Here is a 17,453-nt window from a genome sequence, read left to right on the forward strand (position 1 = left end):
TGTGATTTTACAGGCAAAGATACTAGCCCAGAGAGGGTTAGTAACTTAACCAGCACCATAACTGGTAAGTGGGGGAGCCAGTTTTGAATCTGGGCCATCTGACCCTGGTGTCAGTTCACTTAACTATCAAAAGCCCACTGAATGATCAGCAAACAAATGAAAAAACCCTCCCACAATGTGAAAGTTTGAAACATCAGGAATAAAAAAGATGATTCTAAAAGCTTCCAGGGGAACAAATCATAAGAAAATGAGACTCAGAATTGTTATTAGTCTTCTTAACAGTAATATTAAAGCAAGCAAACAATGGAGCAACAAATTCAAATTTTTAAAGAAAATAAATTTTCAAGCTAGAATTTTACATCCAGTCAATTTGTCAAGTATGAAAACAGAATAAAGATACTTACAGACAGGTTTAGGTTCAGAAAATTGACATTTCTTTCTTAGAAGATGACTAGAGGATGTGTACCAGCCAGCCAAAGAAGTATCCAAGGAAGAGAAAGACATGCATTCTGGAGACAGTAAATCCAACCTAGAAAAGCCACTAAGAGAAGATCCCAGGTTGATAACTGCGTGGCAGAACTAGAGAGCCATCCATCCACAACAGAGCAGGAAAAGAGAGGGCTTCACAAAAGAGTGTCCAGGAAAAAAATGGACCCAATAGGAAGGGTGATATGATAGATGAGATGATGAAGCAACTGGAAATAAGATGCAATTAAGCAATTGTTAATCCAAAGAATGACAAAAGGCTATATAAGAAAAGACATGTAATCACAGTATTCTAATAGGTTCTACAGTGAACAATATTTACATTGGTATAATAATGCAAACACTAATTATCGATATAAGTAAAACTATGATAAAATTTGGGGGAGAGGATGAGGAAGGGGAAGTGGAGATATTAAATCTTCATCTCTTAGAACATTTATACATTTAAAAAATGTTTTCTTTTTATTGTACCTATATGAGATGATGGATGTGAAGCAAACCTGCTGTGGTAATTATTTCATAATATATGTAAATCAAACCAAATGCTGTGTATCTTAAACTTATACAGTGATGTATTAGCAATTATTTATCAATAAAACTGGAAAAAAAATCTTGTAAAATTGCAATATATGCATATTCTCTAAACATGTGAAGGTGGCTACCAGAAAAAGCAAATAAAATTTCAAAGCAGTTACCTCTTGGTAAAAGACTGGCAGCTGGTGTAGGGTTGTACAAGGTGCTACTGATTTGTATCATAAGCATTTTTAGCACTATTTGATTTCTTAATTATGTATATAATTACTTAATTAAAAAAATAAAACTTACTTTTAAAAGGCAAACCTATGAAAAGAATTCATGCAATTAAGAATAAAGCCTCATGGATCTTCCCAGTTCTTCTCACAATTCTGCTCCTTGGCACTTGACCGCTTCATGGCTTCCCATCCTTTGACTTTTCACCTGTGTCTCCTGGTTGTGCTCCATCTTTGGTTTTGATTATCTGGTAAGATCTGGTTCCCCATTCTGACATCCCCTGTTCATACAACGTCCCAGCTCACTTTCTGTCGTTGACATTGATAGCTTTCTCTTCCTCCCGCCCATTCTGCCAACTTATGACACAAGTTGCTCAGGAGTGCGGCTTTAGTCAAACAATTATAGGAAATATAATCTGCTGTGACTTTGACCCAATCACCTCACTTCTCATAGTTCCTTTTCTGTAAAGTGAGAAATTGAATCTAGATGATCTTTAATCTCTTTCTATCTCTAACATTCTGTGATTTGTATCCTGATCAGAAGGCTTGGTTGGCAGAGGTGTATAAAAATAATCACAAAGAGAGTGACATCATCTATTCTATGATTAAGGAAAATAACTCATTGAAGGATCATATTGGGTTCTGTTCACTTAAAAAAGAAGTTTGAAACTCTATACTTGAAACCAAAAGAATCAATGGTCCAGATCTGAATCAAGCCAGTTGAAAGCTTAAATGGAAAGTAGAGGGCTCCAGGGACTTCCCTGGTGGTCCAGTGGTAAAGAATCCACCTTCCAATGCAGGGGATGGGGATTCAATCCCTGGTCGGGGAACTAAGATCCCACACGCTGTGGGGCAACTAAGCCCGCGTGCCACAACTACTGAGCCCACGTGCCTCAACTAGAGAGCCTGTGTGCTGCAAACTACAGAGCCTATGCGCCACAACAAAATATCCCACATGCCGCAATGAAGATCCCGCATGCTGCAACTAAGACCAAACGCAGCCAAAAAATAAAAATAAAAATGAATAAATAAATAAGGTTACATGTATCATTAAAAAAAATAAATAAGACTTGTACATTTAAGGAAAGGAAAAAGAAAAAAGAAAACTAGAGGACTCCAAAGTCATTAGTCAGTCTTGATCAAACTTCTTTTATGACCCCTTTTATGAGAGAGGTATTCAAATCCAGATTATAACGATGGCTCTGGTGACCTCTTAACACAATGGCAGGAGTTTGGTTTTAAATCCCCTAACCTCTTAGAAGAGATAGAGGGTAGCTGGAAACGGACAAAGGCAGAATCTTCCATTAAGAATATACACTACCAAATGTAATATAGATAGCTAGTGGGAAGCAGCCGCATAGCACAGCGAGATCAGCTTGGTGCTTTGTGACCACCTAAAGGGGTGGGATAGGGAGGGTGGGAGGGAGGGAAGACGCAAGAGGGAAGAGATATGTATAACTGATTCACTATATTATAAAGCAGAAACTAACACACCATTGTAAAGCAATTATACTCCCATAAAGATGTTATAAAAAAAAAAGAAAGATGGTCCCCAGTGACAAAGGAGTAGAATAAGGGCCCAAAGATGCACATATTTCCCTAGTTAGGGGAAAGGGAGATTTCACTGTAACAGGCAAAGTCCTTCTTTTCTTTCTCCCAAAATACAGAATACAAAACTGTGAACTAATCCACTTGTGTTGGGCTGCACCCTGCAGGCCTGCAGGCCCTGCACTTGCCCAGCCTCAAGACTGAAGAAAGAGCCTGGAGTCAGCGACAGAGACATAAGTGGTTTAATGGATAGAGGGATCTTACACATCCAAAGCAAAAAGGGTCCTGGAGGACCCTTTGAGGGGACAGCAGATGGGCAGACAGGACATGGCAGTAGTCTTTGCTACCAGAGGAAGAGGGAGGTTACCAGTTATAGAGGGAACTGACGTCAGGTTGGCTCATCGGTTACTAGGGAAACCAGCAGAGGAGCACGCCCCTCACTGCCCCTCATAAACTATCATAGTAGGGATAGTTCGGATCCAGAGATTAGAACAATCACTAGCTGGGGCTGGGGGCAAGTACATAGGCATTTACTGATTAGGCTCTAAGACTGAGAGGGAAGGTCAGTCAGGTGAGTAGGTGCAGTGAGGCAGGGACTGGTCCAGCAGGGGATGTACAGAGAGCAAGAGAACAGCCATCTTTGGTGGTCTGATCATACAATTTGCCAAGTCGATCTTAGGACCAAAAAAGAAATAATGATGTGCACTTATAATTACTAACAGGGAAGTTGTAAATGGCTGGTTTAGCATACCTTCTAGAGGTAGGGAGAAAATATTAGATACATGAGGTCCCACAACCCTTGTGTCACTAAGTAGATAAGACTTGATAGAACCTTGCAATTGTGTCCCAGAAAAATGCACAGGGATCCAGGGAGGTCAGTCCTTTGAAGTATTAATAATCTGTAAGACTTTCAGAAGTACAAGAAATTAAGCAGATTTGGTATATATTGAAGTAGTACATACACATACACACACAAACACACTCACGCACTCTGAGAAGCAGATGGTAAACAGAATACCAGAAGAAAAGGAATAGAAATGAACCTTAAAAATCCTAAAGGAGAAGGAGAAATCACTAAGGATTCTCAGGCCTCTGCTAAAACTGAATTGATTTTTTTAAGATAGATAACTCCATCCCTGCTAGTGGACTTAATCTTATGTTACAGCATTGATTGGTAAACTGAGGCCCATGGATACAAAATAACAAAGGTATTCCTTGAAGATGAAAAGTTTTCAACCATGTACATATTCAATACACATTTACTGAACTATGGGAATATTTACTGAAACTTCTCAATGTGCCAGGCATGTCACTCTGTGCCTTACATATTTTGGCCCACTTAGTAACAACCCTGTGAAATATGAACTGCTAGTGGCCGCATTTTACAGATGAAGAAATGGGCAAAGAAAGGTTAGGTAACATGCCCAGATTTCACAACTAGTAAGAATTGTTCTGAATTCAGAACATGTTCTGAATTCCGGTGCTGCCTGTTGGTCTATCAGCAATGGTGGGAGAGGTGACCCCAATTCTGTCTGGAATTAGATGTGATAATCTGAAGGGGGCCTAGAAACATTCATAAAAAGTAGACAGGCATTTAAGGCCATCTAATAGGGTGAAGAGTTAAGAATAAAGACTGCTTGGTGTTAGACATGATTTTCAAAATATTTAAACACCATTGAAGAATAGTCATCTTGCTGGCTTCTCATGGAGGTTTAAGGGTTCAGTGGGTGATCTGGGCCCCTGAATAGGAAACTGCTGCCAGATACCTGTCAGAGAGACCCAAGGCAAAAGACCCAGTTCAGAAGACTGCACTGTAGACTTGCCTGCAGATTTTCCAAACTGGATAATAAGAGAAGCAGAATCAAGAGGCTCCGTCATCTCCCTGGACCTAGAGGCCCCTACGCCTGTCAGTGGGGTTGTAAATATCTACCTGGAGCTGGTCAGAGTATGTGTCTGATGTGTGTGTGTGCAGTGGTGGTGGGGGGAAGTGGGGAGTGGGGGGTCGAAGTAGTTCCTCACAAGCCCAAAGATGTCTTTGAGATTTTATATTTATCTTTAAAAATTATGCTAATTTAAAATTCTTCTCCAGAATGGATCAGTCCTTGATTTAACAAAAAAATTCCCTCCTGAAATATTTATTTATTTTTAGATTTATTTATTTATTTTTGGCTGCACTGGGTCTTCGTTGCTGTGCACAGGCTTTCTCTAGTTGCAGCGAGCGGAGGTTACTCTTCCTTGTGGTGCGCGGGCTTTTCATTGCGGTGGCTTCTCTTGTTGCGGAGCACGGGCTCTAGGCACGCAGGCTTCAGTAGTTGTGGCACGTGGGCTCAGTAGTTGTGGCTCGCGGGCTCTAGAGCACAGGTTCAGTAGTTGTGGTGCACAGGCTTAGTTGCTCCGTGGCATGTGGGATCTTCCCGGACCAGGGCTCGAACCTGTGTCCCCTGCATCGGCAGGCGGATTCTTAACCACTGCACCACGAGGGAAGCCCCTGAAATATTTAAATAGTAAATTTGACACTCCAGAGAGAGGCCCCATAATTGTGTAAAAGCTTTGAGTTCAGACCCACATCTGGTACCCTGTGCATTTGTTCCTCCACTGAGAAGCAGGGGTAGTGGAGGGAGCACTGCGTGGGGAGTGAGGCTGCATTCCACACACCCACAGTGATCGGTAAGCTGACGGTGCTCTGGATGAGCCAATGGGAAAATGAAGGAAGGAACAAATGAACAAAGAGGTGGTGACTCCTTGTGGAATACCAGTTTCAAGGAGGCCTGTCCATGTCCCTTGTGACTTTTCCTAACCACAGAAATGTGAGCAGTTTTTTTTTTTTACTGATACCCAAGGCACAAGCCAAACACAAGCACTCAAGACAGACTTTCAGAACAGACCCTGGAGATGCCAAAGGATGAATCTAGCAGGAATAATTAATCACCTGGGAAAACAGAACCTGAACTTGAGAGACAAAGCAGCTGACAAGAGGGGAATTCTATATGGAAAACTATTAGACATGGCTGTTAAACATCCCTACCGTCTGTGGCAGGAGAATAAATCATGCTGTCAACAGCAATTTGCAGGTAAAGGGAGGTTAAGGAGAATAGAACAGGGGAGCCAGAAACACAGAAGGGTCTCTTAGGTAGGAAGCAAACCTCATGACGTGGGCCAGACCCCCAACCCAGAGAGGGGGACACACCAGGTACCCTGAAGGCAGCTATGGCGACCCGGCTCAAAACCAAATGATGAGAAGGCTCACAAGAGGGCAAGAATAGAGGTCTCTTCTCTCAGAGTGCTGGGTGGTTGCCTGGCAAAATGGTACAAGAGACTGGGAAGTGTGGCCATTCAAATTCAAGTATATGACACTTGAATAATTGCATGCCATTTTTTACCTTGATACGGAATAATATTTGCATTTTCTGTGCTTCAAACATGAAGGACATAGCGTTTGTGCATTCTCTGTACTTCCAAAGTTAAATATAAAACAGTCTATAAAATTATGAAAAAGGATTTGTAATCTGCATTGACTCCTGGGCTAGAGTTTGATGTATGTGGATTTTAGAGTTTAAAAACTTGCGTCAGTTGATAGGAAATATCTAGAATGGGCAAGTCCCTCCACAGAGACAGACAGATTGCTGGTTGCACAGGACTGAGAGGGGGAGTTGGGGGAAATGGCGAGTGACTAACAATAGGTCTGGGGTTTCTTTATGGGGTAATGAAAACTTACTAGAATGAATTGTAGTGATGGTTGCACAGCTCTGCAAACATACTAAAAACCACTGGATTGTGCACATTAGGTGGGTGAATTGTATGTGAATTATATCTCAATAAAGCAGTTAAAGCAAAACCAGAAAACCCTGAGTCAGTGTCCTAACACTGCCACTTACTAGTTATATGCCCTTGAGAAAGTTACTTACCCTTGTCTCTGTGTCCTCATCTGTAAAGTGGGGATGATATGATAGTACTACCTATGTCATAAAGGGGCTGTGAATTCTCAGTAAGATCACACATGTGAGAGGGCCTAGCACCTTGTCCTGTATATGGTAGAGATGCAGTAAATGTAAGCTTCCTGTCCGTTAGTCTCAACATAAGAAATAAATGAATTCATTTGAAAAGTAGGGTTTGGGGTTAGATTGCTAGTTCCCAACAGAGGGCCCTCAGACCTCCTGAGAGCCTAGAAAACAGTCCTTGGGTTTCCTCTATTTTCTGCCAGAAAACCTCCATGGGTTTGCACAGTTAACGGAGATCAGGCTGCCCCAGACTGCTAAATACATCAAGCCTCTTTGCTTTGGGCTGAAATTAGATGAACTCAGCATGATTATTTGCAAATCGAAATTTCAGTTTGGCAATTATATAAGCCTTTGGTTAATTATCTTCTTATTTCCTGGTAAATGCTGTTTATCTGGGAGCAAAAATCTTTCAAAACACAGGCAGGGCCCATGGAGTAAACTAATAAAAGGGGTTTGGGTGGTGAAAGGGTGGAAAACCGCTGAACCAGTTTCCCTAAGCTCCTTCAGCTCTATTGTTTGTGTTGGGGTTTGAAGGAAGGGTGTTTGCCAGAGACAGGGAAGAAAGGCGTTTTGTGCGTTCCCCTGTGCTGGAGTCGCAGCGCAAGTGACAGCTCAGCATGAGAGGCCTGGAGTGTGGGGAGGAGAAGCAAGGTCTCTGATCCTTTCTGGCTGCTTCTCAACCACTAAGACCTAATTCTGGCTGCAGGATCCAGATGTTTTGAAGGCCAGCGTAAGGTAATCCAGTTCATATTCCTGACACTAATGTCATCTTTTATTTGTGACACAGCTGAGGTCAAAGCCACAGTCCTAGTCACTACTGTTCCAGGACAAACGAAGGCTTGCTGTGGCTCGTTTCTCCTCCTAAGTCAACTTTTTTTTAAAGATTTTTTTGAAGTGGACCATTTTTAAAGTCTTTATTGAATTTGTTACAATATTGCTTCAGTTTTATGTTTTGGTTTTTTGGCCGTGAAGCATGTGGGGTCTTAGCTCCCCAACTAGGGATGGAACCCACACCCCCTGCATTGGAAGGTGAAGTCTTAAGACCGCCAGGGAAGTCCCTTGCCTCCTAAGTCAACTTTTATGAAGCACTCTGAGTCTCCGGCAGCATCTGCCAGGCTCAGCAGCAGAGTTATTTGCTAGAAGAAGAGTCACCTGGAACTTCGGTTCTGGGTAGATCTGATCCTGCACAGGGTGTTCAGTATCCATCTCTGCAGGCAACGCACACAGCTTGCTGGACACTGGCCCCTTTCCAGACTCGGGAGCTGCCCCTTTGTCTATGTGTCAGCTGGCAGAGAAAGACTTCTGCCTACAGAAGGTCAAAGTAAGAACAGGGCTGACAGCTGTCTTCCAAGAGGTTTCCCAATGTGGCAGTTACTCACTTAAGGACTTGACCGTGGTCCACGGTCTGACGTTTGGTCTTAGGGTAGACACAAAGAGGACAACTGACCATGATCACATGACTGATGCATAAAGCCATTCTCCTCCTGAAGATAGATCTGGGACAGAAACCTACGCATTGGCTGTGGAAAGGTGTTCTGTGGCCCTGGATCAAGACAGAGAGGAGTCAGGCAGGTGAAAGGTGGCAACTGTTAAAGACTGCCTGGGACAGCTATCTCCATTACAGGGTCTGACTTCATAGTAGTTTGGGAAGCCTTAAAAGATAATGGTCAATGCTCCTGGCACCACTGCCAACCAAGAGAGAGCTCAGATGGACTTTATCCACCTTTGTCTCGGGGCCTCTCCTTTTTCTTAGCTTCCATGGTGATTATGCCCTTGTGATTGACTGACATCACCTGTCTTTAAATGCATTAAAATATTCAATCAAACTATTCAAATCTCAGAGGCCTGGGAGCCAAGCTGTCTCTCTCAGAATCTGCCCATAACTGCTGGAATCTAGTTGGGCCCTCAAAGGATAATTGATCTCCCCATTCTTTGAAGGGGTCTCACTGCAGCCTCTGAGCATTAATAATGGCAGACTAACATTTACTAAGTGCCTACAAAGTGCCAGGCACGATGCCAAGTACTAACTCATCTAATCCTCATAAAAACCTCATGAGGAGGGTTCTGTTACTATCCCCATTTACAAATAAGGAACCTGAGGCACAGAGAGGTTAAGTAACTTGCCAAAGAGCATGAAGTTCATAAGTGGAGGAGACATTATCTGAACTCAGGCAATCCAGCTCCAAAGTCAATACCCTAATCGGGTGTGTCACAAATACTAATAATAGTCACTGCTTGAAAGGCCTTCTCCAAGGAAAAGAAAATAAACTGGATATCAGAGATAACAGATGGAGTTTGCTGGAGATTTAAGAGCACTCTGGCTGAATGCTGAATCTAGTCTTTATGAATAAGCAGAATATGTAGTGGCTGGAAAGGGGAAGGAGGAGCAGGTAAGCCCCTTGTCCTGGGAGTGCCCTCCCTCCTGTCTGGTTTGGATTCCCTGCTTTTGCAGTCACTCCTTTGACTTGTTGTATTATTCATTCAGTAGACTTGTATCAATCACTTTCTATGCAACAGACACTGGGGACACCAAAGAAAGACGCAGAGTTGCTGCTCCCAAGGACCTCCCAAATAAGATAAGAGATTAGCATTTGTTTCCACCTATATTGTCTAGTTCATTTAATCCTCAGAATCACCCCAAGAAGTAAGCAAGGTGGGAACTGATACACCCATTTTATAATTTGGAATACTGAAGCACTAAATAGCTAATGCTCTGCCGCGGTGTCTCCCATAATCACATCCACCAGAATTCCAAATGAAGCTGTGTTGCAAGTGTTCTGTCTTCTTGCCTCTATTTATATTAAGTACACTCACATGGCCAATGTGTTAGGAGGCTTTCACTAGTCATCAATGAAATAAGAAAAAAAAAATAGGATGATGGAGAGTTTTTTTGTTAAACTAAATTTCTTCCATTTAAAGAAATATCCTCTATTCTGAAATTATGTCCTTCCTACTTTTTGGTATTAAAATGCCCTACAAATATTGGTATTTTTTTTCTTTTTAATGCATTTACGCGGCAGAACAAAATGTTAGTCATTTTGTTGTTTCCCATTCCTGCTTGCTGGTCTTTGAACCATTGCCCTAAAATGCACACGATTCCTGAGAGAGACAGAAAGTCCATCCCATCATCCAAAGGTATATATAGATAAGCCTCCCACCATTTGTACTACCTAAGGTACCTGAGACCATGGCCTTGGCTGGGAGGACAGGGACGCTTTGAGGAGGCTTGGATTGAGAAAAACAAAGAGTGGTGATAGGCTGCGATCCCTTTATTCCAATTTACATGACACTTGCCTTTCCATAGCCATGGCAACTAGCCAAAAATGATAAGGCTGATTAATTCCACAAGTGCATTATTCACATGTCACCAAATATTGACTCTTACCAACCCCCCTCGCCCCCAGCCATCTGCCCTGGTGTGTCAAATCAAAATAAATCAACAAACAAAAAGTGCAGGCAGATGACACCCCAGGGATGCTGCAGCTAATTATATAGTTGCCACTCCTAGGCTGAGTGCTGAGTGGCTGACCCATTTCTCCATGTCCCTTCTTCCCTAGTGACCAGGAATATGTATGCGTGTGCACGCACACACACACACACACACACACACGTCTTAGATGGGAATGGTATGGGTATGTGAGGGGGACAGGGCTGGGGGCAGCTGGGGTGAAAAAGACTTAAAAGATCCTAGGGAGTAATGATAATAGTAGACCATTTATTAATATGTACCAGGCATATTAGTAGTGCCATCACAACTCTGAGATGTAGGAACTATTATAATTCCCATTTTATAGATGAAAAACTAAAACTTATTTATGTTAATCAACTTGTTCAAAGCCAAACATGCAGCATTTTATGGTCTGAATTCCAAGTTAATGCTTTTAATCCCTGCATAAGCCAACTCACATTTACTGCTACCTGGCCGTGTTTTTCAACCTCTCTGTGCTTCCATTTCTGCATCATGATAATGGGACCATTATGGTACCCAGTTTACAGGGTTATTGTGAGAAATCAATGAGCTAATACATGTAATGTACTTACAGTAGTCCCAGTACATACGTGCTCAATATGTGTTGGCTGTCATTATTGCTACTGTTGTTATTTTTATTATATAATGTTGCCTTCCTTAGCTGGATGAAGGGAGTGTGGAAGTCACAGATTTTACAAGCAAAGAGGATATAGTTGGATGAGTGAGCATTCTTGGGGATCTAGTGCCAAGAGAACTACATTTCTATTCCCAGGCAGAGCATAAGTCATTTTCTCTACACCTGACCACACCAGGTTGTACATTTCCACACCCTGTAGATTTCTAAGTCCTTTGGTCTCACTTCCTCTGTCTCTTCTCTTCTGACAGCTCACCAGAGAAGCCACTCCCCTCATCTTTCCCAGCCCTCTGTCCACTGAGTCACAAGCTGCTAGACTGCACAGCCCCTTGGCAGTGGTTGGAATGAACTGCCACATCAGTGGCTTTGGTGGTGATGTGTACCACACCTGCAGAAACTCCCGATGAAGCATAGAGGGAGATCAGCTCATCGCTCCGGCCTGCTATTTTTAAAAGCAATTTCCAGTGTTTTCTCCCTCCACTGCTTTCCACCAAACTATGGGAAAACATCATAATTAATGGACTGTAACATCCCCAACAGCTGCTACCCAACTCCACGCGGGGCTAGTGGTACACAGAAATGACTTTAAATTTAGTCTTACATTTTGTAACTTGGAAAATATAACCAACCAATATAATTGCGAATGTGAGTTATTTCATGGGTTTTGTTTTCCAGCTTCTGTAACTATGACTAAAGTCCCAGTCACCAGCCTGAGTGTGTCACAAATATGCTTCTTTCCCACATGACCTTCCTCCGTCACTGACTGCATTTTCAAAAGTAGCCTGAGGCCAGAGAACAGCTGTTTGTTGGTTCCCTCAAGAGCTGGTTGCAAATGGTGCATTACTGGCTTGTGCTTTTTTGCTTCTTTGAGGGAGGCATTTAAATGTGCTAAATGGAAGCGAAGAATCATAGGATGGGTAATATGATGTTAAAATGGGAAGTTTCTACTAGTCGCCAAGATATAACAGATGTGAGCATAAAAAGCAGTATAGATTTAAAAAAAAAAAAAAAAAAGAGCCCCAGCTCCATAACTCCTTGTGCTGGATTGTTCTACTGTCATTTTGTTTACACTGGGTACTACACTTTCCAGAAAACTTTAGAGTGTTCTGGATTTGAGTTTATCAAACGTGAATTTGGGAGGGACTTGGGAGGTGGAAGTGAAGCAGCTGCCCTTACTCACTGGTGGTTGCTGTTGGTTAAGGGCAGTGAGAGACCAACACACAGGTGCCAATGTATTCCAGTTCATTTTCACTTGTCCCTGTAGTGTGTCCAGCTCTCCTTCTCAGCTGCTGACTGCTGCTGACCAGCACTGACCCCAGGCCTGCCACAGACACTTAGCCATGAACTCAGGGAGCAGCCAGGAAGAGCAGACAACCTTCCACAGGGTTCTGTACCTGCTCTCTTCACACACCTACTCCAGCAGCTGGAAAAGCCCAGCTTCCAGGTGTCCCTGAGAACTCTGACTCATCAGCCTGTGCCAAGGCTGCTTCATGACCTTTCTGTGACCCTTCAACTCCTCTTTTCAAACCTATCCTTCCCCTGTGCCTTCCACAACTGTGTATGCTCTAATTGCTGAAATATATTCCTTATTCCATAATGCTCATAAGGGTCTGCATCCCTGGCTAGACACTGACTGATGTATCCCTGGACCCCTGAGCCAGATCAAAGATAAAGAGGAGTCAGAGTGTGAAGCAAAGAGAATTGTCAAGCTGAGAGATACAGCTGTGCCCTGTGTGCCCGTCTCCTCCTATACTTCAAGTCTCACGATGGGCCCCATGGGCCCCTCAGAGAACTTTGACATGTGCTCCCAGCAGCTGAGATATGGAGAGCTGACACCTAACTCATGCCTCAGAAAGCTGCAGCAGAGAATCAAGTTGGCCGCACTGGGTTCTGCGGGGTTGCCCAGAGTTTAGGGGGTCATGGGATTGTCCTGGGCCCTGACCAATAGGACTCGTGGGAGGGACACAGCAAGCCCAGCGTCAAGAAGCTGAAGGTGGACTCAGGATTCCTAGGAAGGAAGCATCTCCAGCAACCACCAGGAAGGGAGATGCATCCACCAGATCAAGGGATCTGCAGGAGTGCTCCAGCAATGAGAACGTTGAAGAAGCCCAGGAAAGCAGCTCACTGGAAAAACAGTGTTCAATATCTGCTGACCTGGCAAGCACCTCATTTACCACTCCTTTCTCCCTCCTCTCTGACCCAAATGCTGTGATGGGCTGCATATGAGCATCCATCCTTTCCTGCAAAAGGATTCAGCAAAAGGAGAGACAATGGAAAGGGATGTTGGGTATTGGGTTTAGAGAGGACACAAACTGCCTAGTAAACTGAAATGATGGTGGGTGGGGAGCAGACAAAGGATAAAGATTTGCTATAAAATTAAGTTCAGAGTTTTGGTTAATCTCTTGGGGTGAACACAGCTGAAATGAGACTTCATTTTGTGACTTAAAGTGACCATATTAACTGAGAGTGAGCTGGAAGTTAAGGGCCTGCTGGAGTTTTTACCTAGAGGTGGGGAGAGTATTTCCATTTAATTTCCTTTAAGGTGAGAAAGGAAAATGAAGTTGTGGTTGCTCCTGGCTGGAGGCCAGGCCTTGTGTAAGCCAGGCACAAATGCCAAGGCAGGGAGAACCCAGGCCCTGTGGACCTCACTCTGTGTTTGTGGAGCCCTGTATTCCTCTAGTGACACCTCAAGGACAGAAGGGGCCACGGAGAAGACTGACAGTGTGGGATTTGGGGGTGGTCTACTCTTCAGATCTTTCACTACTTTTTATATTGGAGTTCCAGTAAGTTTTCATTTGAAGGCAGAATATAATTCCACCACTTTAAAAATATCTTGAAAACTACTTTCTGTCTAACCCCATTTAACCAATGGAGAAATGAAGGTATAGAGCGGAAGCAATTTGCCCATGTAGAAGCAGGACCCGAGCCATTGCTCGGACTCATAACCCTAGACCTTCTCTCCACCACCCACAGCCTCCAGCCCCAGCATCCACGTGGAGGTCGGCTGGTTGATTTCAGATTTCTCCCCACCTGTCTCACTTTAGTTTGCAACTCAAAAATAAATGTAAGGGCATATAGGAAACAAAGGATAGAAAACTAGATCAGCAAGTGCAGGGCCAAGCAGAAGGAAGGTCTTGGGGAAGAAATGGGAGGAAACTCAGCTTCTGGATTGCTCTTGACCTCAGTGGTGCCCTGTCACCTGGGGAGTTTGTGAAAAGGCAGATTCCTAGTCCCCCAGGCCATCCTGGGGCACAACCCTGAATCTGGATTTTAACAATCATCTCAGGTGATTTATTCGTCAGGGAAGATTTGGTTCCATGAAGTGGCTGCACACATCAGGCCAAGAATGCCCAGTGCACCATGGTGGCAGAGTGCTGACACTGGTCCTGGGTCTCCCTCCCCACTGAGGAACACTCTGGAGCAGTGCCAGTGGCTTCCTGCAGGCTGGGTGGTCACTCAGCCTCGAAAGAGTTTGAAAGGGTGATTTCTAGGCTGAGGAGGTGCCACCGAGGAGCAGCAGCTGAGGAAATCTGGGGTAATCTATGCAGGAACCAGTTCTACAGGCTAGCATAGAAGAGGCAGAGTCTCTGGCTGCATGATGGACAGAACACAGAATGAAGCCAGAGGCAAGAGCTGGTCCCAGGCCAGTCCTGGGAGGGGAGCCGTAAAGCCTGGGAAGTGGGGAGAGGTCAGGGCTCCAGGTGATAGGGGCCATTTTGAGGGAATGAGACATCAAAGGACGAGAAAAGGTCTGTGCTAAATTGGGACTCTCTGGATAACTCTTTGGCCATAGACCCTCATGGAAAGGTTTTGTGTATTCATAACCAGTGACTCCCAGAGTATCTGAAAATATGTAACTCTTGCTCATCTATGGCAGCCGTTCTCAACCAGGGGATATTTTGGCCCCCAGTGGACATTTGACAATATCCGGAGACATTTGGTTGCCACAGCTGGCAGTTGGTGGGTGTGTGATCCTGGTATCCATGGTGGAGGCCAGGGAAGCTGTTGGGCATCTGACAACACACAGGACTTCCCCACAGCAAACAACTACCCAGCCCAAAAGGTCAATAGTGCCATGGTGGAGAAACCCTGGTCTATGATGGAATCATTAAAGGAACCCATCGTCCTTTGGGGAAACTCACGTCTGAGATGCTCATGATATGAAGCCCCGGGTTAACTCTGCCCACACACACTACAGTCCTCCCACTCTGGAGGGCAGCCAGGCCTAAAACCGGGCAATAGTGTGCAGGTATATGCTGGACACTATGTATCATAGTGAGTTTTATTAAAAGAAAAGATAAACAGCAACATCTTGTAATAGGCTAATGATAGGTATTGAAGCCTGTTGGGTTCATACCTCCCTGCCCCTGCTGCACCCCTATCTTGCTATCTCTCACTGTCCCACAGTGATGGTTCTGCAGCAACCAAGGTCGTGGAACAAGGACCTTTGCATCCTTAACCTCCACTCCAGGCACTAGGACTCTGCTTATTCAGTTTCCAGCAGGAAAATCTGATGTCTCTTGCAAACCAAGGTGCCCAAGGCAAAGGTTAGGGTTGGGGGGGGTCACTGCTCTTCCTCTCAGAAGAGCCAATTCACTTTCTTTCTGGGCTACTCAGTTTGCAGACAGGGTGACTGTAACCCCACCCTGATCCTGGCATATTGCCTACGTCTCAACTATAGGTGTTGGCATCCGTGTCCCCTGGACACTGCTCCAACTTGTCCAGGCTGCAGCACCCCACTTTCTCCCAATTCATTCTTACTGAGGCACTCAAAATTGTCCCCCTAATATGCCAGGGTACCCGGGTCCTCTTCGTCTCTCAAAATGTATGGCCAAGCCCCTTAAGGGCATGGCGGGGAACAGAGGATGAGAGCTCAGAATTCGAGCTCTATCTAAGCTCAGAATTCGAGCTCTATCTATCTATGCCAGATTTTTTTCCACACTGGAAACAATCACATTTGTTATTTTGAGCCGTGGCTGAGATGACATTTATGACATATAGCAAAGCGGGAATTATCTTTAGGAGCAGAAAGACAAAGACATACTGTGGGTCTGATAAGATAAAAGCAGCAACAGATAAAAACATTTATAAAGGGAGATGATGGCTATCTGCCAAACAGGAGCAAGGAAACTCACCCACTAAACACAAAGAAATGAAAAGAAGTCAAGCCAAATGCTGTGATGGGCTGCATATGAGCATCCATCCTTTCCTGCAAAAGGATTCAGCAAAAGGAGAGACAATGGAAAGGGATGTTGGGTATTGGGTTTAGAGACACTGTATAACCTTGGACAGCAGTTTCCTAGTTTCCTGGGCATATAAAGGAAGGGAAGTGGACTGTTTACCTTTCATGGTCAAGGTGATGTTTAAGTAAGTTGGCGCAGGTTAAAAGCTATGTGAGCTGAGAAGCATCATATACTGAAGGGATGGGTTCTCAAATTGCATCATACGGAAGTGTCACTTAGGAGAGGTGTTAAAAATCCAGATTCTGGGCCCCATCCCCAGAGATGCCAATTCAGTAGGTTTGAGCTGGGGCCCAGGAATCTGGATTTTGGACAAGTACTTCAGATGATTCTGAAGCAATAAGTCTCTAAGAACCCTAGGAGGTAAATACTGTTATGACACCCTTTTTACACATGAGGAAACTGAGGCATAAAGTCTGATAACTTGCCCAAATTCACCCAGCTAGTTAGTGGCAGAGCCATCTCCCAAGAGATCCAGGGCTCAAGAGATGAGAAGTGAGGTGGTTGGGACCTGGGCAGGGACTCCTCTCTGCCCCCTCTCCTCTGAAGCAGTGAGCAGAGCTGTAACCCATTTCCAGAAGCATCCAGCAATCTCAAAAGTGCTGTATCTCTGAATCCCTTGAACCTCAAGCAGACAAATATGCTTGAGACAGGTGTAAACAGACACACTCATGAACGATAGAGACAGAGAAGGAGGGAGAGAAGGAGGGAGGGAAGGAGGAAAGGGTCACATTAAAAAGTATAATCTATTTCAAATTTGTGCTTCTCTAGAGTGCTCTGAAGATTCACTGGGACAAAAAAAAAAAATGCTCTAAAATGCATCAATCCCCATCAGTGTACAAAGAGGAGAGGGCACTGCAACCAAGATGTCAAGTTTTCAGAAAACAGTATTAAATGAGTAAGAAGAGTTTCAAAACCCAGAATCATTGAATAGTAGAGCTGGGAGTTAACTTGATTAGCCCTTTTATTTTACAGATGAGAAAACAGTCTTGAGTAGGGGAAGTGCCAAGGTGGGTCAGCAGAACCCAAACTGTGGGGTTCTGAGCCCTTAGTCTGGTGCTCATTTGCTCCACACTCTGCCCCCATGAAACCTGAAAGGAAAAGAAGTCACTAACGTAGTGTTCCTTCCAAACTCCTCTTTAATACACACTCTTGGTTGGAACAGCGGCTGAAGGAAGAACAAACAGAGCTGAGGAGATGTAGTCAGCAGCTGATTCAGTAGATGGCGGGGGGAGTCTCATACACAATTAAGGTGTTGAGGGGTCCCAAGTCTCCAGCTCCCTCATAACACTGGAAATAGAGGAGACAAGTAACTGAGGGGAGGAGATC

The 17,453-nt window shown here is 44.1% G+C and overlaps 2 long non-coding RNA genes across 2 annotated transcripts in view; both read left to right on the forward strand.

Annotated features, from left to right (window-relative positions):
• The window catches only part of LOC309654354, a 498,770-nt gene that overhangs the window by 32,511 nt on the left and 448,806 nt on the right, over window positions 1–17,453 (forward strand). The gene's annotated exons all lie outside the window — the stretch shown is intronic.
• LOC309655298 lies at window positions 2,772–11,528 on the forward strand. Its single transcript, XR_014260756.1, has 2 exons — window positions 2,772–7,516; window positions 11,136–11,528. It is a non-coding gene; the product is annotated as an uncharacterized lncRNA (long non-coding RNA).

The sequence above is a fragment of the Balaenoptera physalus genome, assembly GCF_965194825.1.
Source record: "Balaenoptera physalus genome assembly, chromosome: 2".
NCBI lineage: Eukaryota > Metazoa > Chordata > Mammalia > Artiodactyla > Balaenopteridae > Balaenoptera > Balaenoptera physalus.